Here is a 27,412-nt window from a genome sequence, read left to right on the forward strand (position 1 = left end):
AAACAGTGCTGTGAGACATCAAGTGAAACAAGTTAAAGGAAAACATTTTAAAATTTATAAGGTGGTATAAAAATGTAAATAATTATTACAATAAAAAGTACAAACTGAATGCTTAGCATTTTGCCTGAATCCTTCCTAATGTACCCTATTCTCCTCGTGGTTCTCACAGTGCTTAGAACTATCAATCCAAAGATCTAACAAAAAAACAATGACGACAATAGTGGCTAATATCCCCCACTTTTGGAAAGTTTGTTTCACTCTACTTTGCTTTTACTATGTTAGTACCTGTTTTCAATGACCAAAAGAAATCCAAAGAGGATTTTCACTTGTACAAAAAAAGGTAAAAAGCAAAAACAGCACTTAGCAGGAGAGCCACACTCATCCTACCAAGCAAAGCATTCACTGAGTAAAGTGTCTAAATCAACATGTTCACCACCAGTTTTACATAGTGGCTTGATCAAGCTCCTTTCAAACTCATCCACCCTTATTTGAATGACCCAGTCATATCCACTCAAATACCTGGTGACATATAAATGCACCATGCATCTTGAGATACCATTCTTGACTTTTCTTCCGTGGTGTGTTTCTCTAACTATAGGGCTCATGCCTTGGCACGCACCCAGCAAAAACCAAACTGGTTGCCCTTGAGTTGAGTCCAACTCATAGCGACCCTATAGGACAGAGTAGAACTGCCCCATAGAGTTTCCAGGAATGCCTGGTAGATTTGAACTGCCAAACTTTTGGTTAGCAGAGGTAACTCTTAACCACTACGCCATCAGGGTTTCCTTGGCACATGGAGTTAATATAAATTCTCTCTTCTACAGGATTCAAACCCCGGAACTTCAACCCACCCCATGTGTCATTGCCAGTTAGGCTACCGGGGCCGCCATCATCATCACCGCCACCTTTCAGCCTTCCAGTATTCACACTGTCTTCCAGATTCTGGTAAGTGAAACTACACTATACATACATTATTTCTACTTTATATAACCAAAAAAAAACCGAACCTGTCAATTCTGATTCATAGTGACCTCACTGGACAGAGTAGAACTGCCCCATAGAGTTTTCAAGGAGATGCTGGTGGATTCAAACTGCTGACCTTTTTGTTAGCGGCCAAGCTGTTAACCACTGTGCCACTAGGGCTCCCTACTTTGTATAGGCTGTATATTTATCATATTTTTCCTGCTTTTACTATATGTTAGTGTTATTTTAGTTTTTGTGTGTTATTTGAAATGATTTTGCAGGTTATTTTTTGGTTCTGGGAACACCCAAAATTTTTTCCCATATAAATTAATGATAATTGCTTCTTCACTTTACACCATTTTGGCTTAAGAAAGTTTGCGCAGGAACACGGTACTTTCATACATCAGGTGAAAACTCTATTAAGTAATTACCAGACCTTAGAGAAGGACATCACGCTTGGTATAGTACAGGGTCAGCAGAAAAGAAAAAAACCCTTAATGAGATGGCTTGACACAGTGGCTGTAACAATGGGCTTAAACACAACAAGGATAGTTAGGATTACACAAGATGGGACAGTGCTTAATTCTGTTATCCATGAGTCTGTTGTCCAGGGTCACTTATTGGTCCAGTTGTGGGGATTTTTGTTTTCTTTATGTTGAAGTATAATCCATACTGAAGGCTATATTCTTTGATCTTCATCAGTGTTTCAAGTCCCCTTCACTTTCAGCAAGCAAGGTTATGTCATCCACATATGGCAGGTTGTTAATGAATTTTTCTCCAAACCTGATGCCACGTTCTTCTTCATATAGTCCAGTTTCTCAGATTATTTGCTCAGTATATGTACAGAATAAAAACAAAAACCCATTGTCGTCAAGTCGATTCCAACTCATAGCAACAGGACAGAGCAGAACTGCCCCACAGAGTTTCTAAGGAGCACCTGGTGGATTCAAACTGCCGACCTTTTGGTTAGTGGCTGTGACACTTAACCATTACACCACCGGGGTTTCCACAGACAGAATAGGTATGGAGAAAGGCTACAACCTGACACACACCTCTCCTGATTTTAAACCACTGAGTATTCCCTTGATCGTATTACATAAACACTATTAACTATCTACGTAACACAACTGGGAAAGCTGAAGCTTATGGAGGCTCATCAACATACCCAAAGACAATCAGTTATTATTTCAGGTAGCATATATTCAAACCTACATACCAAAGCCCATGCACTTGACCAATGATCTACCCACCTTTCGTGACCTTTGAATGAACATCTTCCTCTACACTTTTGTATCTGATGGTATAAAGCTGCCAGGTGTGAAAGCTTCTGAGACCACTTTATTTGAGGAAATGAGAACCCAGAGAGAAATGAAAATTGGGTCTCTAACTAAATGTAAAACAGAGGTCAGACTTGAGAGGCCTTATCTATTGAATAGCAGTGGTTTAAATAGCTGAAAGTCCCTTCTCAGGCAGAATAATCTTTGCAAATTCAATTCAGTTACATCAATGTGATTATGAACTATGTAATGACTTATGAAAATTTAACATTAGGAGCAAACAGATTGATTTGTGCTCTACTGACCAGAGCCTATTCTGTAGGGATAGGCATGAATTTTACTTTTATGTAAATCACCCCAAATGCAGTTCTTTCTTCTAAATCATATGAAACTGGCATTTACCCACGTGCATTATTTCCTGGGCAGCAGGATCCTTGCCTGGCACATGAAAGCCCAGTGCAAATCCAAAAGTGGATGTGAGGGAAATGAAGACAAAGTACTAGGGACAGAAGCTGTTTCCCATTTTCAATTTTAGAAATTGACAAACACATTGAGGTCTGATGTCCATTTAGCAAAGTGTAATAGAAAAATTTAGAATTATAATGGGAAAGAGATGTGTTCAAATTTCACATGGCTGCTTATTGCCCTTGGGGAAGTTAGCCTTTGTTATCTCTAGTGTCCATAGAGTTTGCACTCTCTCAACATTTATTGAGAAACTGTTATATGCCACTCATTTGGATATGACCCCAACAGATCAGCAATGTAGAATACTTAGCTAAAGCAGTTCACAGTCTAAAGAAAACAATAGATATAAAGACAAATAAATATTATAAGTCCTGTAAAACTGAAGTAAGTTAATGGTGGAGTGAGGAAAGATGGAGCATTATGGGAAGAGTAATCAATTCTACTTCAGTAGGACTGCATCAGGCTTATGAGGAATGATAGTACTTTATAAACCCAGATTTATGGATGATAAAATAATTATATGCATTTAGCATAGTTAACTTTATAAATTAATGCAACACTATATGCAAGAACTGATCCTAATGATCTACATCTAAAGGCTAGATTATTTTTAATATTAATATTGTGCAGGTATAGAACTGGGAATTAATTCTTTCTTTCCAAAACCTATTCTGCGGCTGTGTTTAACAAATATTTAGCTAATGGGAGTCAGCCTTACTCTGTGATTACAGGTGATGCTCACCAGACTGTGAAGATCAAAGGCTGAAATTCCTGTGAACGGCAGAGGAGCATTCAGGACACTATCTACCAAATGAGAACATGCTTTTCATCCCTGACAGTATAAATGCAGCTGAGTCACTCATTGCAGGACCCATCTGCCATAAAAAAGCAAGTACTTGAGTTAGATAAGGGCATAAAAACCTTCCCTTGAAGTCTTGTCTCAGTTACACTCATCCTCATTCCTTCTCTTCCTCCCCACAACAGAGAGACTCCCGCTTCTGCACTCAGAAGGTTTTTGTTGTGGTGTTTTGTTTTGTTTGCTTTCTTCTGGCCTCCTGGTTTTGACAAACTTCTGGATCATTTTCTCTAAAGTCGTTTATCCTGGACCCCAAGGAACACCAAGGACCTATGAAAAGTATTCATTTCAAAAGAAATCTGAGTATTACAAAAGTTGATGAGAAATAGTTCCAAACTGTGCTTCTGACTTTAGATATCTTCCCACCCATTTCTCAGGGACGTGAGTCATTCAATTTTATAAATGTAATTTCAGAAAAAAGTGAAAGCAATCATAAATTTAGAGCTTAATGAATTTTCTCAAAGTGAACATATCCACATAAACTTTATATACAGTTCAAATGTAGAATATTAACAGCACTCCAGAAATACCTCAGCCTCCTTTCCAAGTGTAATCACTATCTAACATCATGGAATCAATTAGCTCTATGCTCAACATTAGTATATATACCCAAATAGTATTCAAAAAAAAATCCCACCAATTTAAATACCCACCCAGGGTACATAATGATTTCAGTTGTTAGATACTATTCTAAATGATATTGTTTTATTAATTTCATTTTTAGGTTACTCATTGCTAGTATATAGAAATACAATTGATTTTTGTATATTGATTTAGTATCGTGCAACCTTGCTGAACTCACTCATTATTTCTAGCAGCTTTTTTTTTTAAGTGAATTCCTTAAGAATTTCCATACTCCAGATCATGTAATTTGCAAATATACCTTCTAATCTGGATGTCTTCCCCTCTCCCTCCCCCTTAATTACCCTGGCTAGAACCTCCAGTACAATACTGAATAAAACCAGTGAGATTAGGCATCCCTAGGCTTATTTTAGGTGGAAAACATTATGTCTTTCACCATTAAGCATGACGTTAGCTGTGAGTTTTTTAATACATGCTCTTAAGATCCCTTCTGTTCCTAGTGTTTTTAATTTCTTTTTTTAATTATGAATAAGTGTTGAATTTTTTCCAAGCTCCTTTTCTGTGTCTACTGTGATGATCTATGCTTTTTTTCTTGTTTATTCTATGAATCTGGTGTAATACATTAACTGATTTTGGGGTGTTAAACCAGCCTTGCATTCCTGGGATAAACCTCATTTGGTGATGGTTTATAATTCTTTACCATATGGCCTCTATACATTCTGTGTGTATTGTCTTTCTTTTATTTTTATCTTTGCTTCTATCTAGATACTTTCTACCAACTTATTTTCTTGTTCACTAGTCCTTTCAGCAGTGGCTATTCTGCTGTTGAGCCTATCAATAGCATCTTTAATTTTAGTCTTTCTGTGTTCTCTCATTTCTATTTAATCTCTTTTCTTTAATAAAATCTAAATCTCTGCTGCAACTCTCCATGGATAATGTCTTTTGATTTTTTTTTTTCAGCTTATTAACTATACCCATATACCTGTTGCTGTCAAGTCAATTCCAACTCATAGTGACCCTACAGGACAGAGTAGAGCTGCCCCATAGGGTTTCCAAGAAGCAGGTGGTGGGTTCCAATTGCTGACCTTTTGGTTAGCAGCCAACTCCTTAACCACTGTGCCACCAGGGCTCCAATTAACTATAGTTACTTTAAACCCTCATCTAAAAATAACAGTTATCTTTATCTTTTCTAGATGCATTTGTATTTTATTTGTTACTCTTGCCTTTCAGTTATGTGTTCTTATCTCCTAGTATCCTGGGGATTTTTTTTTATTATTAATTACTAGGCATTTTATATAAAAAAAAATAGAGAGAGAATATGAGGATCTGTTGACTTTTGTTTCTTCAGACAGGATTTTCTTAATTTTAACTAGTAGTTAGAGTATGTCTTAGTTGCCTATAGCCACTATCACAAAAATACCATAAGTGGGTGCCTTTAGAAAGCAGGAATTTATTGTCTCAGTTCTGAAGGTCAGGAGTCCAATTTCAGGGCACCAGAAGGACTCTGCTCTGTCTGCTCTAGGTCAAGATGATTCCTTGTCTTTTTCAGATTCTGGTAGCCCCAGGCATTTCTTGGCATTCCTTGACTTGTAGATGGCATCTCTCCTCTGTGTATCTTTCCATGTCTGTTTAACCTTTTTATAAGACACCACTCAGAAAGAATTATGCTCAAGGTCCACCCAACTCTAGTTGACTTTATTAACATGAGAAAAAAACTCATTTCTAAATAGGGTTCCTTTCACCGGCACAGGGATTAGGACTTCAGCATTTTTTTTTGAGAGGGGACACAATTCAATCCATAACAGAGTAGAAGCAGCTCATTTTAATTCTGTCTGGGAGTGCATTTGATCCAAAGTTGGGTTTCACTGTTGGTAAAGCTGTACCTATTTCTGGCTATCACTTACTCCTAGGTTGTAGTTGTTCAGGCATTTCTTCTTAAAATCTGTGCCGTTTTCCGGGGCCACACCACATACTTCAGTTCTAAACTCCATTTCTTGTGTCACCAACCCACTGAGCATACCTAAAGCTTTGCTCCATTTCTCAGATTCTCAGTCACAGCTTTCAATTCTTTTTCTCTACCCTTTGATTTCTCAGATTCAAGATCACCGCTTATATGTATTAGCAAATGCCTAAAGGAGAAAAGCTGTACCAAGTCAGCCCGATGTCTGAACTTCCACCTTTTAAGAACCATAGCTCTATTTTCCTCAATTCCCTGGTGACTTTCCCATGTTCAAACCATGTTTTTAAAAACTCTGTTTTGTGGTAGTTTTCAGTGGTATGATACAAGCTAGTCTGCCAAAGTTGGAAGAATTCTCTGTCATTCTAGTTTTAATATTATCTCCTTTTTCAGGTGAGAAACTGCCCCATTCAGCTTCGAATCTCAGCATCTTAAACCACCAGACTAATTCTTCTCCCTTTTTCGGCATGAAGAATAATTGCAAATGGGAGGCCTTTTTTGTTCCATGTCAGTGTTATTTTCCTACCATGAGTGGTAATCCAGCATAAGTGCCATTTCACAATTTTATATGGGTTTGGTATCTTAATTAGTGAGTAATATAGTTCCATCAGTCTCCATAGACTGATCTTTTTCACCTTACCACAATGCAATTTAGGTTTGAAATGCAAACATAAACAACAACAAAAAATCCATTTATTAATTTGTAATCAAAAATGACAATTTTACAGGATACTGCAATACACTTTCTCTTTTCTTTTCTTTCATCCTACCTTCCCTCCCTGATACAGACAAGTGTAAGATAAGAGTAGAGCTCAAGAAAAGGTCTACACGGAGTCTATATAATGTGGAAATAACAGTGTGTGTACTGAATGGTAATTTGTCTTACACACTTCTTATCTATTAGATATTGGATATGATCTGTATGTGTTCCTGTTTCCACAACAGTAAACAGAGAGTGAATTTTTTTCTCACTCTAAGTGATAACTTGTGGATTAAGATATTGTAGGTGAGAGTGGCTAGTATACCACATAGTAGTAATTCAGTAATGATAATTACTCTTTCAGGCTTAGTCTGAACAGGAAACAATTTCATTCAAAATCATTCCCTTGAAGAAAAGTTAAAGAAGCAACAATTTTCAGAGGAGTGTGTAGCGTTTAGCCCTGGTGGCACGGTGGATGAAGCCTGGCTGCTATCCAGAAGATCAGCAGTTCGAATCCACCAGCTGCTCCTTGGAAACCTGTGGGCCAGTTCCATTCTGTCCTATAGAGTCACTATGAATTGGAATCCACTAGACGGCAACAGACTTGGTTATGGGTGTAGTGTTTAGAGACGTCAATCTGGTGGTAAAAAAGTGGTGGTGGCAAAGGATAAAGAAGGACACTACATAAGGATTAAAGGGACAATTTACCAGGAAGATATAACCATATTAAATATTTATGCACCCAATGATAGGGCTGCAAGATACATAAAACAAACTTTAACAGAATTGGAAGGTGAGATAGACACCTCCACAATTATAGTAGGAGACTTTAACACACTACTTTTGGAGAAGGATAGGACTTCCAGTACGAAGCTCATTAGAGACACGGAAGATCTAATTGCTACAATCAACCAACTTGACCTCATAGACTTATATAGAACACTCCACCCAACAGCTACAAAGTAAACTTTTTTTTTTTCTAGTGCACATGGAACATTCTGTAGAATAGATCACATTTTAGGTCATAAAACAAACCATTGCAGGATCCAAAACATTGAAATATTACAAAGCATCTTCTCAGACCATAAAGCCATAAAAGTAGAAATCAGTAACAGAAAAATCAGGGAAAAGAAATCAAATACTTGGAAACTGAACAATATCCTGCTCAAAAAAGACTGGGTTATATAGAAGACATTAAGGAGGGAATAAAGAAATTCATAGACTGTAATGAGAATGAAAATACTTCCTATCAAAACCTCTGGGACACAGTGAAAGCAGTGCTCAGAGGTCAATTTATATTGATAAATGCGCACATACAAAAAGAAGAAAGAGCCAAAATCAGAGAACTGTCCCTACAACTTGAACAAATAGAAAGCGAGCAACAAAAGAATCCATCAGGCACCAGAAGAAAACAAATAAGAAAAATTAGAGCTGAACTAAATGAAATAGAGAACAGAAAAACAATTGAAAGAATTAACAAAGTCAAAAGCTGGTTCTTTGAAAAAAATAACAAAATTGATAAACCATTGGCCAGACTGACTAAAGAAATACAGGAAAGGAAACAAATAACCTGAAAAAGAAATGAGATGGACCATATCACAACAGACCCAACTGAAATTAAAAGAATCATATCAGATTATTATGAGAAATTGTACTCTAACAAATTTGCAAACCTAGAAGAAATGGATGAATTCCTAGAAAAACACTACCTACTTAAACTAACACAATCAGAAGTAGAACAACTAAATAGACCCATAACAAAAAAAGCGATTGAAAAGGTAATCAAAAAACTCCCAACAAAAAAAAAAGCCCTGGTCCGGATGGCTTCACTGCAGAGCTCTACCAAACTTTCAGAGAAGAGTTAACATCACTACTACTAAAGGTATTTCAAAGCCTAGAAAAGGATGGAATACTACATAACTCATTCTATGAAGCCACCATATCCCTGATACCAAAACCAGGTAAAGAAAAAAAAGACACCACAAAAAAAGAAAATTAAAATTACAGGCCTATATCCCTCATGAACATAGATGCAAAAATCCTCAACAAAATTCTAGCCAATAGAATTCAACAACATATCGAAAAAAAAATCCACCATGACCAAGTGGGATTTATACCGGGTATGCAAGATTGGTTCAATATTAGAAAAACAGTTAATGTAATCCACCATATAAATAAAACAAAAGACAAAAACCACATGATCTTATCAATTGATGCAGAAAAGGCATTTGACAAAGTCCAACACCCGTTCATGATAAAAAGTCTCGACAAAATAGGAATAGAAGGAAAATTCCTCAACATAATAAAGGGCATTTTATACAAAGCCAACAGCCAACATCATCCTAAATGGAGAGAGCTTGAAAGCATTTCCCTTGAGAACGGGAACCAGATAAGGATGTCCTTCATCACCGCTCTTATTCAACATTGTGTTGGAGGTCCTAGCCAGAGCAATTAGGTTAGGCAAAGAAATAAAGGGCATCCGGATTGGCAAGGAAGAAGTAAAATTATCTCTATTTGCAGAAGACATGATCTTATACACAGAAAACCCTAAGGAATCCTCTAGAAAACTACTGAAATAGAAGAGTTCAACAAAGTTTCAGGTTACAAGATAAACACACAAAAATCAGTTGGATTCCTCTACATCAACAAAAAGAACATCAAAGAGGAAATCACCAAATCAATATCATTCACATTAGCCCCCCAAGAAGATAAAATACTTAGTAATAAATCTTACCAAAGATATAGAAGACCTATACAAAGAAAACTACAAAGTACTACTGCAAGGAACTAAAAGGGACTTACATAAGTGGAAAAACACACCTTGCTCATGGGTAGGAAGACTTAACGTAGTAAAAATGTCTATTCTACCAAAAGCCATCTATACATACAATGCACTTTCGATTCAAATTCCAACAACATTTTTTAATGAGATGGAGAAACAAATCACCAACTTCGTATGGAGGGGAAAGAAGCCCCAGATAAGTAAAGCATTTCTGAAAAAGAAGAAGAAAGTGGGAGACCTCACTCTACCTGATTTTAGAACATAATATACAGCCACAGCAGTCAAAACAACCTGGTACTGGTACAACAACAGACACATAGACCAACGGAACAGAATTGAGAATCCAGATATAAATCCATCCACATATGAGCAGCTGATATTTGACGAAGGCCCAGTGTCACTTAATTGGGGAAAAGATAGTCTTTTTAACAAATGCTGCTGGCATAACTGGATATCCATTTGCAAAAAAATGAAACAGGACCCATACCTCACACCAAGCACAAAAACTAACTCCAAGTGGATCAAAGACCTAAACATAAAGACTAAAATGATAAAGATCATGGAAGAAAAAATAGGGACAACCTTAGGAGCCCTAATACAAGGCATAAACAGAATACAAAACATTACCAAAAATGACGAAGAGAAACCAGGTAACTGGGAGCTCCTAAAAATCAAACACCTATGCTCATCTGAAGACTTCACCAAAAGAGTAAAAAGACCACCTACAGATTGGGAAAAAATTTTCAGCTATGACATCTCCGACCAGTGCCTGATCTCTAAAATCTATATGATTCTGCTAAAACTCAACCACAAAAAGACAAATAACCCAATTAAAAATTGAGCAAAGGATATGAACATGCACTTCACTAAACAAGATATTCAGGCGGCTAACAGATACATGAGGAAATGCTCTCGATCATTAGCCATTAGAGAAATGCAAATTAAAACTACGATGAGATTCCATCTCACTCCAACAAGGCTGGCATTAATCCAAAAAACACAAAAAAATAAATGTTGGAGAGGCTGCAGAGAGATTGGAACACTTATACACTGCTGGTGGGAATGTCAAATGGTACAACCACTTTGGAAATTGATCTGGCATTTCCTTAAAAAGCTAGAAATAGGGGGGCCAAGATGGCGGACTAGGTGGACGCTCCCGCGGATCCCTCTTGCAACAAAGACTCGGAAAAACAAGGGAATCGATCACATACATAACAATCTATGAACTCTGAACAACAAGCACAGACTTAGAGACGGAGGACGAACAAATACGGGCAGACAGCGACTGTTTTCAGAACTAGGAGCCAGCGCACCAGGCAGGTGACCTTCGGGGCTCGATCTGGGGCAGAGCCCAGGGGGGCAGACGGCAGAGAAAGGGGGCCCACCCCTTCCCCCCCGAACCCATCCCGGGAGGAAGCCTAGCAGGTTGGCGCGGGCGGCGTAGGGGCGCAGCCAGAGGGAGAAACACCCGGGAGGCAGTGACTGATCTGAGACGGGGGAGAACAGCCTCCCAGCTGGGGTGCCGTCCCGCCGGGAGTTAAGCGAGAAGCCGACGGGGCGCGCACGGGGGGGGGGGTCAGCTGTGTTTCCCTGGAGTGACCCCAGGGCGGGGCCCACGCGTTCGTGCGGGAGGACGCGCACCCAGTCCGCGCGTGTGGCACGGCACACCAGAGGAAGAAATCCCCGGAGGTGTCTGGTTTCAAAACAGGGAAAGCAGCATCCCAGATGGGGAGCCATTCCGCTGCGATCTGGGCACGCGCGCGCGTGCGCACGGGCGGGGCATGAGCGCGGGGTCCATTTTTATTACCCTGAATTGACCCGGGTGCGGGACCTCCTGGTCGTGCGAGTGACGCCCTCCCAGTTTGCGCGAGAGGTGTGGCACACCGGAAGGAGAAGTCCCCGGGAGGAACTGATTGGTCCCAAAGCGCAGAAAGTAGCGTCCCAGACGGGGTGCCGTCCTGCCGGGGCTTGGGCGCGCTCACGAGCGGGGCGTGAGCACGGAGTCCATTTTTATTGCCCTGAATTGACCCAGGGGGCGGGCCCACCTGGCCGTGCAGGTGACACCAACCCAGTTCGCGCGAGAGGTGTGGCACTCCAGAAGGAGAAGTCCCGGGGAGGAAGTGACTGGTTCCTGAACAGGGAAAGCAGCGTCTCAACCCGGAAGTCATCCCGCTGGGATTTGGGCGTGCGCACAGGCGGGGCGTGACCGCGGGATCTAATTATAATCGCCTGAATAGACCCTGGGGGCGGGCCCACCCGTTCGTGCGGGAAACGCCCACCCAGTGCCCACGAGCGGTGCCGTGCACGGGAGGAAGTCCCCAGGAGGAAGGGACTGGTTTCCGAGCAAGGAAAGCAGTGTCCTAGCCAGGGACCCGTCCAGCCCGGATTTTGGCGAACGGGGGCAGAGCGTGAACGTGGTGTTCAGCTCTATATTCTGTGGTGCTACACTCCTAGCTCTCAGATCCCTCCCCCACCCTCCCCAGGCGACCCCATTAACATCCGAATACCCGGAGCCAGAGAGAGAATTCAGATAGGGATCTGACTGCATTTTTTTTTAGCTGACTACTTGGAAAATCTAGTTTCCCAGTGATGGCTCGGAGACAGCAGTCCATATCAAACCACATAAAGAAACAGACCATGACAGCTTCTCCAACCCCCCAAACAAAAGAATCAAAATCTTTCCCAAATGAAGATACAATCCTGGAATTATCAGATACAGAATATAAAAAACTAATTTACAGAATGCTTAAAGATATCACAAATGAAATTAGGATAAATGCAGAAAAAGCCAAGGAACACACTGATAAAACTGTTGAAGAACTCAAAAAGATTATTCAAGAACATAGTGGAAAAATTAACAAGTTGCAAGAATCCATAGAGAGACAGCATGTAGAAATCCAAAAGATTAACAATAAAATTACAGAATTTGACAACGCAATAGAAAGTCAGAGGAGCAGACTCGAGCAATTAGAATGTAGACTGGGACTTCTGGAGGACCAGGGAAACAACACCAACATAGCTGGAAAAAAATCAGATAAAAGAATTAAAAAAAATGAAGAAACCCTAAGAATCATGTGGGACTCTATCAAGAAGGATAACTTACGAGTAATTGGAGTCCCAGAACAGGGAGGGGGGACAGAAAACACAGAGAAAATAGTTGAAGAACTCCTGACACAAAACTTCCCTGACATCATGAAAGAAGAAAGGATATCTATCCAAGATGCTCATCGAACCCCATTTAAGATTGATCCAAAAAGAAAAACACCAAGACATATCATCATCAAACTTGCCAAAACCAAAGACAAACAGAAAATTTTAAAAGCAGCCAGGGAGAAAAGAAAGGTTTCCTTCAAGGGAGAATCAATAAGAATAAGTTCAGACTACTCAGCAGAAACCATGCAGGCAAGAAGGGAATGGGACGACATATACAGAGCACTAAACGAGAAAAACTGCCAACCAAGGATCATATATCCAGCAAAACTCTCTCTGAAATATGAAGGAGAAATTAAGATATTTACAGATAAACACAAGTTTAGAGAATTTGCAAAAACTAAACCAAGACTGCAAGAAATGCTAAAGGAGATTGTTTGGCCTGATGACCAATAATATCAGGTACCAGCACAATACAAGGTCACAAAACAGAACGTCCTGATATCAACGCAACTCAAACAGGGAAAGCACAAAAACAAACAAATTAAGACTAATTCTAAAAAATAAATGAATAAACAAAATAATACACACAACAGGAAATCATGGAAATCAATAGATAAACGATCAAAATAATCAAAAAGAGGGACTAAATATAGGAGGCATTGAACTGCCAGAGGAGAGTGATACAAGGCGAAATAGAAGGATACAAGTTAGGTTTTTACTTAGAAAAATAGGGGTAAATAAAAAGGTAACCACAAAAAGGAATATCAATTCCATAACTCAAGAAAAAAGCCAAGAAAAACATAAAGACTCAATAAACACAAAGTTAAACATTATGAAAATGAGGATCTCACAAGCTACTAAGAAAAACGTCTCAGCACAAAAAAGCATGTGGAAAAATGAAATGGCCAACAACACACATGAAAAGGCATCAAAATGACAGCACTAAAAACTTACTTATCTATAATTACGCTGAATGTAAATGGACTAAATGCACCAATAAAGAGACAGAGAGTCACGGACTGGATAAAAAAACACGATCCATCTATATGCTGCCTACAAGAGACACACCTTAGACTTAGAGACACAAACAAACTAAAACTCAAAGGATGGAAAAAAATATATCAAGCAAACAATAAGCAAAAAAGAAGAGGAGTAGCAATATTAATTTCTGACAAAATAGACTTTAGACTTAAATCCGCCACAAAGGATAAAGAAGGACACTATATAATGATAAAAGGGACAATTGATCAGGAAGACATAACCATATTAAATATTTACGCACCTAATGACAGGGCTGCAAGATACATAAATCAAATTTTAACAGAATTGAAAAGTGAGATAGACACCTCCACATATATAGTAGGAGACTTCAACACACCACTTTCGGAGAAGGACAGGACATCCAGTAAGAAGCTCAATAGAGACACGGAAGACCTACTTACAACAATCAACCAACTTGACCTCATTGACTTATACAGAACTCTCCACCCAACTGCTGCAAAATATACTTTTTTTTCTAGCGCACATGGAACATTCTCTAGAATAGACCACATATTAGGGCATAAAACAAATCTTTGCAGAATCCAAAACATCGAAATATTACAAAGCATCTTCTCAGACCACAAGGCAATGAAGCTAGAAATCAATAACAGAAAAACTAGGGAAAAGAAATCAAATACTTGGAAAATGAACAATACCCTCCTGAAAAAAGACTGGGTTATAGAAGACATCAAGGAGGGAATAAGGAAATTCTTAGAAAGCAACGAGAATGAAAATACTTCCTATCAAAACCTCTGGGACACAGCAAAAGCAGTGCTCAGAGGCCAATTTATATCGATAAATGCACACATACAAAAAGAAGAAAGAGCCAAAATCAGAGAACTGTCCCGACAACTTGAGCAAATAGAAAGTGAGCAACAAAAGAATCCATCAGGCACCCGAAGAAAACAAATAATAAAAATTAGAGCTGAACTAAATGAATTAGAGAACAGAAAAACAATTGAAAGAATTAACAAAGCCAAAAGCTGGTTCTTTGAAAAAATTAACAAAATTGATAAACCATTGGCTAGACTGACTAAAGAAAAACAGGAAAGGAAACAAATAACCCGAATAAGAAACGAGAAGGACCACATCACAACAGAACCAAATGAAATCAAAAGAATCATATCAGATTACTACATAAAATTGTACTCTAACAAATTTGAAAACCTAGAAGAAATGGATAAATTCTTGGAACAACACTACTTACCTAAACTAACACATTCAGAAGTAGAACAACTAAATAGACCCATAACAAAAAAAGAGATTGAAACGGTAATCAAAAAACTCCCAACAAAAAAAAGTCCTGGCCCAGATGGCTTCACTGCAGAGTTCTACCAAACCTTCAGAGAAGACTTAACACCATTACTATTGAAGGTATTTCAAAGTATAGAAAAAGACGGAATACTACCCAACTCATTCTATGAAGCTACCATCTCCCTGATACCAAAACCAGGTAAAGACATTACAAAAAAAGAAAATTTTAGACCTATATCCCTCATGAACATAGATGCAAAAATCCTTAATAAAATTCTAGCCAATAGAATCCAACAACACATCAAAAAAATAATTCACCCTGATCAAGTGGGATTTATACCAGGTATGCAAGGCTGGTTTAATATCAGAAAAACCATTAATGTAATCCATCACATAAATAAAACAAAAGACAAAAACCACATGATCTTATCAATTGATGCAGAAAAGGCATTTGACAAAGTCCAACACCCATTTATGATAAAAACTCTCACCAAAATAGGAATTGAAGGAAAATTCCTCAACATAATAAAGGGCATCTATGCAAAGCCAACAGCCAATATCACTCTAAATGGAGAGAACCTGAAAGCATTTCCCTTGAGAACGGGAACCAGACAAGGATGCCCTTTATCACCGCTCTTATTCAACATCGGACTTGAAGTCCTAGCCAGGGCAATTAGGCTAGACAAAGAAATAAAGGGTATCCAGATTGGTAAGGAGGAAGTAAAGCTATCACTATTTGCAGATGACATGATCGTATACATGGAAAACCCTAAGAAATCCTCCAGAAAACTACTGAAACTAATAGAAGAGTTTGGATTCCTCTACATCAACAAAAAGAACACCGAAGAGGAAATAACCAAATCAATACCATTCACAGTAGCCCCCAAGAAGATAAAATACTTAGGAATAAATCTTACCGAGGATGTAAAAGACCTATACAAAGAAAACTATAAAACTCTGCTACAAGAAATTCAAAAGGACACGCTTAAATGGAAAAACATACCCTGCTCATGGATAGGAAGACTCAACATAGTAAAAATGTCTATTCTACCAAAAGCCATTTATACATACAACGCACTTCCAATCCAAATACCAATGTCATACTTTAAGGGAATAGAGAAACAAATCACTAATTTCATATGGAAAGGAAAGAACCCCCGGATAAGCAAAACATTACTGAAAAAGAAGAAGAAAGTGGGAGGCCTCACCCTACCTGATTTCAGAACCTATTATATAGCTACAGTAGTCAAAACAGCCTGGTACTGGTACAACAACAGGCACATAGACCAATGGAACAGAATTGAGAATCCAGATATAAATCCATCCACGTATGAGCAGCTGATATTTGACAAAGGACCAGTGTCAGTCAATTGGGGAAATAATAGTCTTTTTAACAAATGGTGCTGGCATACCTGGATATCCATTTGCAAAAGAATGAAACAGGACCCATACCTCACACCATGCACAAAAACTAACTCCAAGTGGATCAAAGACCTAAACATAAAGACTAAAACGATAAAAATCTTGGAAGAAAAAATAGGATCTACCCTAGGAGCCCTAATACAGGGCATAAACAGAATACAAAACATTACCAAAAATGATGAAGAGAAACCCGATAACTGGGAGCTCCTAAAAATCAAACACCTATGCTCATCTAAAGACTTCACCAAAAGAGTAAAAAGACCACCTACAGACTGGGAAAGAATATTCAGCTATGACATCTCAGACCAGCGCCTGATCTCTAAAATCTACATGATTCTGTCAAAACTCAACCACAAAAAGACAAACAACCCAATCAAGAAGTGGGCAAAGGATATGAACACACATTTCACTAAGGAAGATATTCAGGCAGCCAACAGATACATGAGAAAATGCTCTCGATCATTAGTCATTAGAGAAATGCAAATTAAAACTACGATGAGATTCCATCTGACACCAACTAGACTGGCATTAATTCAAAAATCACAAAATAATAAATGTTGGAGAGGCTGCGGAGAGACTGGAACTCTCATACACTGCTGGTGGGATTGTAAAATGGTACAACCACTTTGGAAATCCATCTGGCGTTATCTTAAACAGTTAGAAATAGAACTACCATACAACCCAGAAATCCCACTCCTCGGAATATACCCTAAAAATACAAGACCCTTCACACAAACAGATATATGCACACCCATGTTTATTGCAGCTCTGTTTACAATAGCAAAAAGCTGGAAGCAACTAAGATGTCCATCAACGGACGAATGGGTAAATAAATTGTGGTATATTCACACAATGGAATACTACGCATCGATAAAGAACAGTGACGAATCTCTGAAACATTTCATAACATGGAGGAATCTGGAAGGCATTATGCTGAGCGAAATGAGTCAGTTGCAAAAGGACAAATATTGTAATAAGACCACTATTATAAGATCTTGAGAAATAGAAAAAACGGAAAAGAACACATACTTTTGTGGTTACAAAGGGGGGAGGGAGGGAGGGAGGGAGGGAGGGAGAGGGCTTTTTATTGATCAATCTGTAGATGGGAACTGCTTTGGGTGAAGGGAAAGACAACACTCAAAACAAGGAAGGTCAGCCTAATTGGACAGGATTAAAAGTAAAGAGGTTTCCGAGATAAAATGAAAGCTTCAAAGGATAGCGAAGCAGGGGCTGAGGTCTGGGGAACTTGGTTTGAGAGGACTTCTAAATCAATGGGCAAAACAATTCTATTATGAAAACACTCTGCATCCCACTTTGAATTGTGGCACCTGGGGTCCTAAATGCCAACAAGCAGCCATCTAAAATACATTAATTGGTCTCAACCCACCGGGAGCAAAGGCAAAGGAAGAACACCAAGGTCACACGACAACTAAGAACCCAAGAGACAGAAAGGGCCACTTGAACCAGAGACCTACAATATCCTGAGACCAGAAGAACAAGTTGGTGCCCGGCCACATTCGATGTCTGCCCTGTCAGGGAACACAACAGACAACTCCTGAGGGAGCGGGAGACCAATGGGATGCAGACCCCAAATTCTCATTAAAAGACCACACCTAATGGTATGATTGCGACTAGGGGAATCCCAGAGACAATGCTCCCCAGAACTTCTGATGGCACAGGACAGGAACCATCCCCGAAGACAAATCATCAGGCATGAAAAGGACTGGTCAGTGGGAGGGAGAGAGATACTGATGAAGAGTGAGCTAATTAAATCAGGTGGACACGGGAGAGTGTGTTGGCAACTCTTGACTGGAGGGGGGATGGGAAGATAGAGAGAGAGGGAAGAAGGTAAAATTGGCACGAAACGAGAGACTGTAAGGGCTGACTCAATAGGGGGAGAGTAAGTGGGAGAAGGGAGTAAGATGTATGTAAACCTACATGTGACAGACTGATTGGAATGGTAAATGTTCACTTGAAGCTTAATAAAAATTTAAAAAAAAAAAAAAAGCTAGAAATAGAATTACCATATGACCCAGGAATCCCACTCCTCAGAATATATCCTAGAGAAATAAGAGCCTTTACACGAACAGATATATGCACACCCATGCTCATTGCAGCACTGTTTACAATAGCAAAAAGCTGGAGGCAACCAAGGTGCCCATCAATGGACGAATGGGTAAATAAATTATGGTATATTTACACAATGGAATACTACGCATGGATAAAGAACAGTGACGAATCTGCGAAACATTTCATAACATGGAGGAACCTGGAAGGCATTATGCTGAGTGAAATTAGTCAGATGCAAAAGGACAAATATTGTATAAGACCATTATTATAAGATCTTGAGAAATATTTTAAACTGAGAAGAACACATTCTTTTTTGGTTACAAGAGTGGGGAGGAAGGGAGGGTGGGAGAAGGTTGTTTACTGATTAGATAGTAGATAAGAGCTACTTTTTTTTTTTTTTTAAGAGCTACTTTAGGTGAAGGGAAGGACAACACTCAATAGAGGGGAGGTCAGCACAACTGGACTGGACCAAAAGCAAAGAAGTTTCCTGAATAAACTGAATGCTTCGAAGGTCAGCAGAGCAAGGGCGGGGGTTTGGGGACTATGGCTTCAGGTGACATCTAAGTCAATTGGCAAAATAAATTCTATTAAGAAAACATTCTGCATCCCACTTTGAAGAGTGGTGCCTGGGATCTTAAACGCTAGCAAGCGGCCATCTAAGATGCATCAATGAGTCTCAACCCACCTGGATCAAAGGAGAATGAAGAACAGCAAGGTCACAAGGAAATTATGAGCCCAAGAGACAGAAAGGGCTACATGAACTAGAGACTACAGCATTCTGAGACTAGAAGAACTAGATGGTGCCCAGCCAGAACCAATGACTGCCATGACAAGGAGCACAACAGAGAACCCCCGAAGGAGCAGGAGAACAGTGGGATGCAGACCCCAAATTCTCATAAAAAGACCAGACTTAATGGTCTAAGACTAGAAGAATCCCATGACCCCAGAAGGTCATGGCCCCCAGAACTTCTGTTGGCCCAGGATAGGAACCATTCCCGAAGCCAACTGATCAGACATGGAAGGAACTGGACAGTGGGTTGGAGAGAGATGCTGATGAGGAGTGAGCACTTGACAGGTGCTCTCAGGTGGACACTTGAGACTATGTTGGCATCTCCTGTCTGGAGGGGAAATGGGAGGGTAGAGGGGTTCAGAAACTGGCAAAAGGGTCACGAAGGGAGAGACTGGAAGGAGGGGGTGGGCTGACTCATTAGGGAGTGAGTAAGTGGGAGTATGTAGTAAGGTGTATATAAGTTTATATGTGAGAGCCTGACTTGATTTGTAAAATTTCACTTAAAGCACAATAAAAATTATTTAAAAAAAGTGGTGGTGGTCCAAGCATAAGCCAAAAAGCTTTGCTCCTAGGGTTCCAGGTCATGTGTTGGTGTCGCTAGGCACCGTCCACTCAGTTTTGACTCACAGCCACCCTGGGTACAACAGAACTAAACACCGCCTGGTCCTGCATCACCCTCACGATCATTGTTATGCTTGAGCCCATTGTGGCAGTCACTGTGGCCATCCATCTCCTCAAGGGTCTTCCTCTTTTTTTGCTGACCGTCTGTCTTAGTCATCTACTGCTGCTATAACAGAAGTACCACAAGTGGATGGCCCTAACAAAGAGAAGTTTACTCTCTTACAGTCCAGCAGGCTTGAAATCTGAATTCAGGGTGCTGCTTCCAGGGGAAGGCCCTCTCTCTCTGTTGGCTGATTGTGATGTATCAATCCTCCCTTGGTCTGGGAGCAACCCAGGGCAGGAACCCCAAGTCTAAATGTTGCACTCTGCTCCCAGCACTGCTTTCTTGGTGGTATGAGGTCCCCCACTATCTGCTTACTTCCCTTTCATCTCTTGTAAGATAAAAAGGTAGTGCACGCCACAGCCCAGGGAAACTCCCTTTACACTGGATCAGGGATGTGACCTTAGGAAGGGTGTTCCAATCCCACCCTAATCCTCTTTAACATAAAATTACAATCACAAATGGAGGACAACCACACAATACTGGAAATCGTGGCCTAACCAAGCTGACACATATTTTCGGGGGACACAATTTAATCCATGACATCATCTAAGTTCATACATGCATGGGTTATTCCAAACAAAATGTGTTTAAACATGTCTCTGAGATCAGTGGATGGCTGCAGACAAGTTGTCTCAGTAATATCCTTGTCTTGTCTCATAGTCTCATTACAGTGACTTAAACAAAAAAAAAAAAAAGATACTTTTTGTGCCATGGAAAAAAACGAGTTTGAGGTCAGGGCTAATATCAAATTTTAAAAGTCAAGTGGACATCTTCCCAAACCATTGACATTTTGCAACAAGTTTATGGGAATGTTTCCCCACATAAACCAGTACTTTTTAGATGGGTCAAGCATTTTAAGGAATGTCAGGAAGATATCAAAGATGAGTCAAGAAAGGGAAGACTGCTCAGAAGGTTATGGCGCCTGTTTTTCTGGATCCCAAAAGGGCAGTCTTGATAGATTTTCTCAGAAGACACAGGACAATAATGGGGGCTTATTATGAAGAAGTTTTAAGAAAGTTGAAAACAGCATTGGTGAGAACAAGGCCAGAAAAGTTGTGATAAGGAATCTTTTTTTTTTCCGTTAGGGCTATGCACCTGCTCATTCTTCTAAGCTGCAAGGGCTGTTCTACGAGAATTTCTTTGGGAAACCTAACCACATCAACCCTACAGCCCTGATCTTGTGCCTTCAGACTTCTTTTTGTTTTCAAAACTCAATGAATATTCAGAAGAAACAAGATGTGAGTTCCTCGAGGATGCCAAAACTGCCATTTTGATATGTTGTAAATCGAGGAACACAGAATTTTTCAGGGAAGAGCTAGAAAGATGGAAACAGCACCTTCAAAAGTATATAGACCTAGATGGAGGATATGGGGAGAAACAATAGCTTCAAATTTTGATATTTTTGTTTAATAAAGGTTTCTGTGATTTTGTAGCAATACTTTTTGATTTATCCTTGTATTAATGGGGACGAAAGAAAATAGTATTGCTGGTGGGCCATGACTGCTGCTACCATTCTTGGTCAATGAGAATGGCAGTCATAGAGCTATTAGGCACTGCTACAGTTGTGGTGCTAATTCAGGAAAGGGAAGGGGAGAAATGCTCTGACCTCTCTCTCTTCCTGCTCTCTGACAACCTGCTGACGGGTTTTACTGGATGAATCCAAACAAAAGTGAGAAGACAGGAAGGTATGGGTGATACAGTTCTAAAAGTCATCCCTTCGAAATACAAAGCAAGGAAGGAAGGGACAGGGAGGACAGATAATGGATCTAGGGTGTCAAATGGAGAATAAACTGCATGACTACAAGATACCTTTTCTTTTTTTTTTTTTTTTTTGTCCTTTCCAGAAAATATATGCAAAAAAGAGACACTATGGGGAAAAAAAAAAAATTTTTTTTTTTTTTTTATGGTGACAAAGGTTCTCAGCTTCATTTGTTTTCATGCCACCTGGTTCTGTGTAAGTTCAGTTCCCTTCAATAATTTGGCCATGTCTTTTAGACAAATGAGCCTGCAAGCTGACTTAATGATACCAGTGGTATGTTACCACCTATAATGAATACTCATTTTTCAACATTTGACATGGAGTAATTAAAATACGAGAAAGTAACAGGACTGTCCCAATTTTCTAATTTATAATATTATTGGACAAAAGCAGATAGATCATAGTAACTCATCAATACAGGCAAGTCATTTAGTAGAAAATTTCTGATGAATAAAACATGACCCGTTTTGCATGATGGAACTTGATTGGTACATTTGGCTGAGCTGACAAAACAGTGATCCCAGTTGCTGTTACCTAAGTGTACATCACCAGCTTTTTGTCTTTACATGCAGTCTCTCTACTTAAAGTACTATTTACCCCATCACTGCCTATTGAAACTTTATCCATCCTTCATAGGCTGGCTTAAGTGACACCTCAGTGTAGACTTTTCCAATTTCCCACCTAGACTTAAACTCTGTCCTTTTGGGGTGCCATGAAATGCTCTGTCCCTCGTTTACATCATTGTACATCTCATCAATAACCAAATCCTGTCAACCATAAATCTTTGTTTTATGAATCCTTTCATAACCCTTCTCTCTTCTTGGGCCTTATTCCCAGCTAATACATCTCTTACCTGCACTCTGAAATATCTTTCGAACTGGCTTTGATCTTCTCAATCACACCCATTTACATCAGAAGAGTGATCTTTCTTAAAAAAAAAAAAAAAAAAATCCTACCATGAAACTTCCCTGTTTCAACTCCTTTACTTATTCCTCATTGTCATGAAAGGCAAACTCATTAAAATGAGATCCAGAGCCTTTCAGGAGTCAGCCTCTAAATGTCCAGTCTCATCTCCTGTAACTCCCTGACAACTCTTGAGCTCAAGTAACTACTTAACCTATAGTATTAGAATCTCCTCATTCAGTGAAGTTTTTTTGTAGCTCCATGTCTTTGTACATGGTGTTTCTATTAGCTGGAGATCTCAGTCCATAACAATCACAATAGCCAAGTTGTTACTCTTGCCACTTACTTTGGATCCTTGTAGCTCAGATCAAGTATCACCCACTTCATTAATCTTCTCTGAGTATGTCTTTCTCCGTCCACATTTTCCCAATCTGTGCACTCTTTTAGCATATAACTTCTCATCCTAAAATATAGAAAGCTGCCAGTCAATGAGTTCTTTGAGGATCAGAATTGCCTCCTATTCACTTGTATATCCTCAACATTCATCACATTGTCCAGCATACAACAGATGCTCAATGAACGCTAAGTGAAAAATAATAATGCAATTAAACTCATGGATTTAGCCAAACTCTAATTGAATTTTATTTACTCCATTAAATGTATTATTTACAATGTATAGTCTGTAAAAATGACTATATTGTTTTATTATATAAGCACATCCTCAATTATCCGGCTTAACTCATCGTACACCAAAATCTATGAGCACTAAAAAAATACAATCGGTAAAAATTACTCAGGTCATTTGTTATACCTATATTATTCCAAACAGTATTTTTGTTAGTGTCTTTTCCTCTTGCTGAATTATCTGATTACTTATTTTGGCCCACTAATTTGGTTAAGAAACTAGTATGTCATGCCAATACAGAGACCCTAATTATCTGAGTTACTCAAGCAACTAGTAATCATTGGTAGGCTCCTGGCCTCTAGTGTACAAGAAACCTGGATGCGCAATTAGGATATAATCTTAAACAAGGCGGACAAAGCCCACAGCCTCAAGAAGACAAAACAAAAGCAATTTCAGACTGTAATGGGTCTGCAAAGAAAATAATTAGTAGGATATTTTAGAAGATAATGGGGGGCTAAAATTGAGCCCTGGTGGTATAGTGGTTAAGAATTTTGCCACTAACCTAGAGGTTGGCAGTTTGAATCTACCAGCTATGAGGCAGTTCTACTCTGTCCTATAGGGTTGCTATGAGTAGGAATCAACTTGATGGCAAGGGATTTGGGTTTTTTGGTTTAATTTAATGAGGCTTACATATTCAACTAACAAATAAAGGACTGGTGATTGTTCTGAACTTAATATTAGTTTCCTAGGGCTGTTATAACAAAATACCACAAAAATACTACAGCTGCAGCATCACGTAGCATCCTTCCTCCGTCTGGCTCTGTATAACTTCTCCTCTTTTATAAGGATACCAGTAATACAGAATTAGGATGCACCCTACTTCAGTATGACCTCATGTTAACCTAACTGATAACATATTCAAAGACCCTATTTTCAAACTGGGTCATAGTCACTGGTTTAGGTGTTAGGATTTCAACATATCTTTTCGGAAGGAAACAATGCAATTCATAACAATGATGCACTCAGTTGAAATTTTTCCTTGGTGAACTCATATTGCCCTATATACTGTGTTAAAATAATTGAATCAATTATAAGATACAATTCAAAGTGAAATTCCTTTATTCATTCAAATATTTTTGAACATTCATTAAGTAACTTAGACATGGCTTTTCCCTCATGGAATTTAAATCTACTGGAAGTGATATGATAAAAAGAATTGTATAAATAATTGCTTATTTACAAGTGAAGCAATATTGTTTCGTGTCTTAGTTTTTTAGTGCGGCCATAACTAAAATACCACAAATAGATGGCTTTAACAAACAGAAACTTATTCTTTCAGTTTAGGAGGCTAGAAGTCTGAATTCAAGGTACCAGCTCCAGGGGAAGGGTTTCTTTCTCCACTGGCTCTGAGGGAAGGTCCTTGTCATCAATCTTCCCCTGCCTAGGACCTTTTCAGCACAGGGACCCTGGTCCAAAGGACGTGTGGTCCTGGCTTTTCTTGCTTGGTGGTAAAGAAGTCCCCATGTATCTCTGCTTGCTTCCCTCTTTTATATCTCAAAGGAGATTGACTTAAAACACAACCTAATCCTGTAGATTGAATCCTGTTCATTAACATAATTGCCCCTAACCCTCCTCATTAACATCATAGAAGTAGGATTTACAACACATAGGAAAATCACATCAGATGACAGAACGGTGGACAATCACACAATACTGGGAATCATGGACTAGCCAATTTGACATACATTTTTTTGGGGGGGAGGGGACACAATTCAATTCATAACACCCTCCAAATACTTAAAAATCCATGAGGTTTTTATCACTATCTCTAATTTGAAAATTATTAGTAAACTAAAATGTCTAAACTAAAACAAGTGGAAAAAAATTGTAGATAAAAACAGCTACCTAACACTATGTACGGGTGCCTTAACATATGTTATTTTATTTATTTTCACAATATGCTGTATTTGATAGTGCTATCCAAATGATTTTTCTTTAAAGGAACCATTGCTCAGAGAGGACAGAGAACTTGCCCTGGATCACACAGATACCTATAAAAACCCAAAAACCCAGTGCCGTCGAGTCTTGTAGAAGGTGTGCTATCCTCCCCAGTATTGTGTATAACTATAAGATACCTATAAGAGGTAGAATTCAAAATCAACTCTGAGTGATTCAACACCCTTCCTACTTGACTATTATATTCTACCTAAAATAACAGAAAAATCAACAATCAAAAACAAAGAACATTTTATTTGTGTGAATATATGAGATAATGGTGATTCAAAATGTATTAGTTTCAAATAGAAAATAGATAAGTGGTAACTTTGGAGAAGGGTACAACAGTACACAATACTGGGGAGGCTAGCACACCTTCTACAAGGCAAGGTTGTGGAAGCTTCATAGATACAACCAAATTCCCTGAGGGACCGAATGCTGGGCTGAGGGCTATGGGGGCCATGGTCTCAAGGACCATCTAGCTCAAGTAGTATAACATAGTTTATACAGAAAATGTTCTACATCCTACTTTGGTGAATAGTGTCTGGAGTCTTAAAAGCCTGTGAGTGGCCATCTAAGATACTCCACTGGTCTCACCCCTTAGGGAGCAAGGAAGGATGAAGAAAACTAAATGTACAAGGGAAAGATTAGTCCAAAGGACTAATAGACCACATCTACCAAGGCCTCCACCAGACTGAGTCCATTACAGCTATATGGTGCCCAGCTACCACCACTGACAGCTCTGACAGGGATCAAAATACAGGGTCTCGGACAGAGCTGAAAAAAATGTAGAACAAAATTCTAACTCACAAAGAAAAGACCAGACTCACCGGCCTGACAGAGACTGGAGAAACCCTGAGAGTATGGCCCTTGGGCACCCTTTTAGCTCGGTAATGAAGTCACTTCCGAGGTTCACCCTTTAGCCAAATATTAGACAGCTCCATAAAACAAAACGAGACTGAAGGGACACACCAGGCCAGGGGTAAGGAGTAGAAGACAGGAGGGGACAGGAAAGCTGGTAATACGGAACCCAAGGTTGAGAAGGGAGAGTGTGGACATGTCATGGGGTTGTTAACCAATGTCATAAAACAATATGTGTACTAACTCTTTAATGAGAAACTAGTTTCTTCAATAAACCTTCAACTAAAATACAATTTTAAAAAGGAAAAAAAGAAGCTTTAGTTTCATCTAGATTCCACTGAGAGATTCAAATTTTACTTATTAAAAAAAAAAAAAAAAAACTACAACCTAAAAATTACTAAGGCTTAAATTAAATTATTCTTATAACAATCAAGAAAAGTAGATATTATTGCAATCATGCCAATTTAACTGAAAAAGAAATAAGCCCGGAAAAGTTTAAATGACTTTCCCAGGATCACGGAGCTTATAAGCAGTAACCCTGGCTCAAGCATCTAGGCACTATTCTTTCTCCAATATGTTCTACTATATTTCTTTACTGCATAATATATAATTTTTTATTGTTTGCAATTCATATATTTCAGCAAAATGAACTTTTAAAAATACATTTTTTCAGTTATTAGGTATAAAATAATTTTTGTTTTCCATTTCTACTATAAAGCAGGAGAACTTTAGCTCATATAACAGTTGCTAGCCTTAAAATATGCAGTGACTTCCAAATGATCTCACCAAATGAGTTCAGCAACAAACACCCCGATGGTCATAACATTAATATAATCATAAAAGTACCATTACATTAATTAGAATTTTGTAAACGCTGTAATTAAGATATTCCGTGACAGCTGTCTTTCCTGTCCCTGAGCGTTCCCAAGAAATCTCCCAACACCACTTATTTCTGAACCATCATCTGCCTAGTGCTGGGAGAAGCCATCTGTTAGTATATTTGAAATGTTAAGTGACAAACGGGTTTCAAACCATTATATCTTTCAGAATACTTTTTTGGGAGAAAAAAATAAGGAAGCACTCAGCAAGTATTTCTAAGTGATTTTAGCTAGGGTGTTGGGAGGGATGAGAGGCTATATTTTTCATCTTGCATCAGCAAGATTAAATGGTAAAAACAATCTGGAATTCAGAGACAGGGAGATCTGATGTAATTGCTAGCAGTGTGACTAAGGG

Source organism: Loxodonta africana, chromosome 7, assembly GCF_030014295.1.
Source record: "Loxodonta africana isolate mLoxAfr1 chromosome 7, mLoxAfr1.hap2, whole genome shotgun sequence".
Classification (NCBI taxonomy): Eukaryota; Metazoa; Chordata; class Mammalia; order Proboscidea; family Elephantidae; genus Loxodonta; species Loxodonta africana.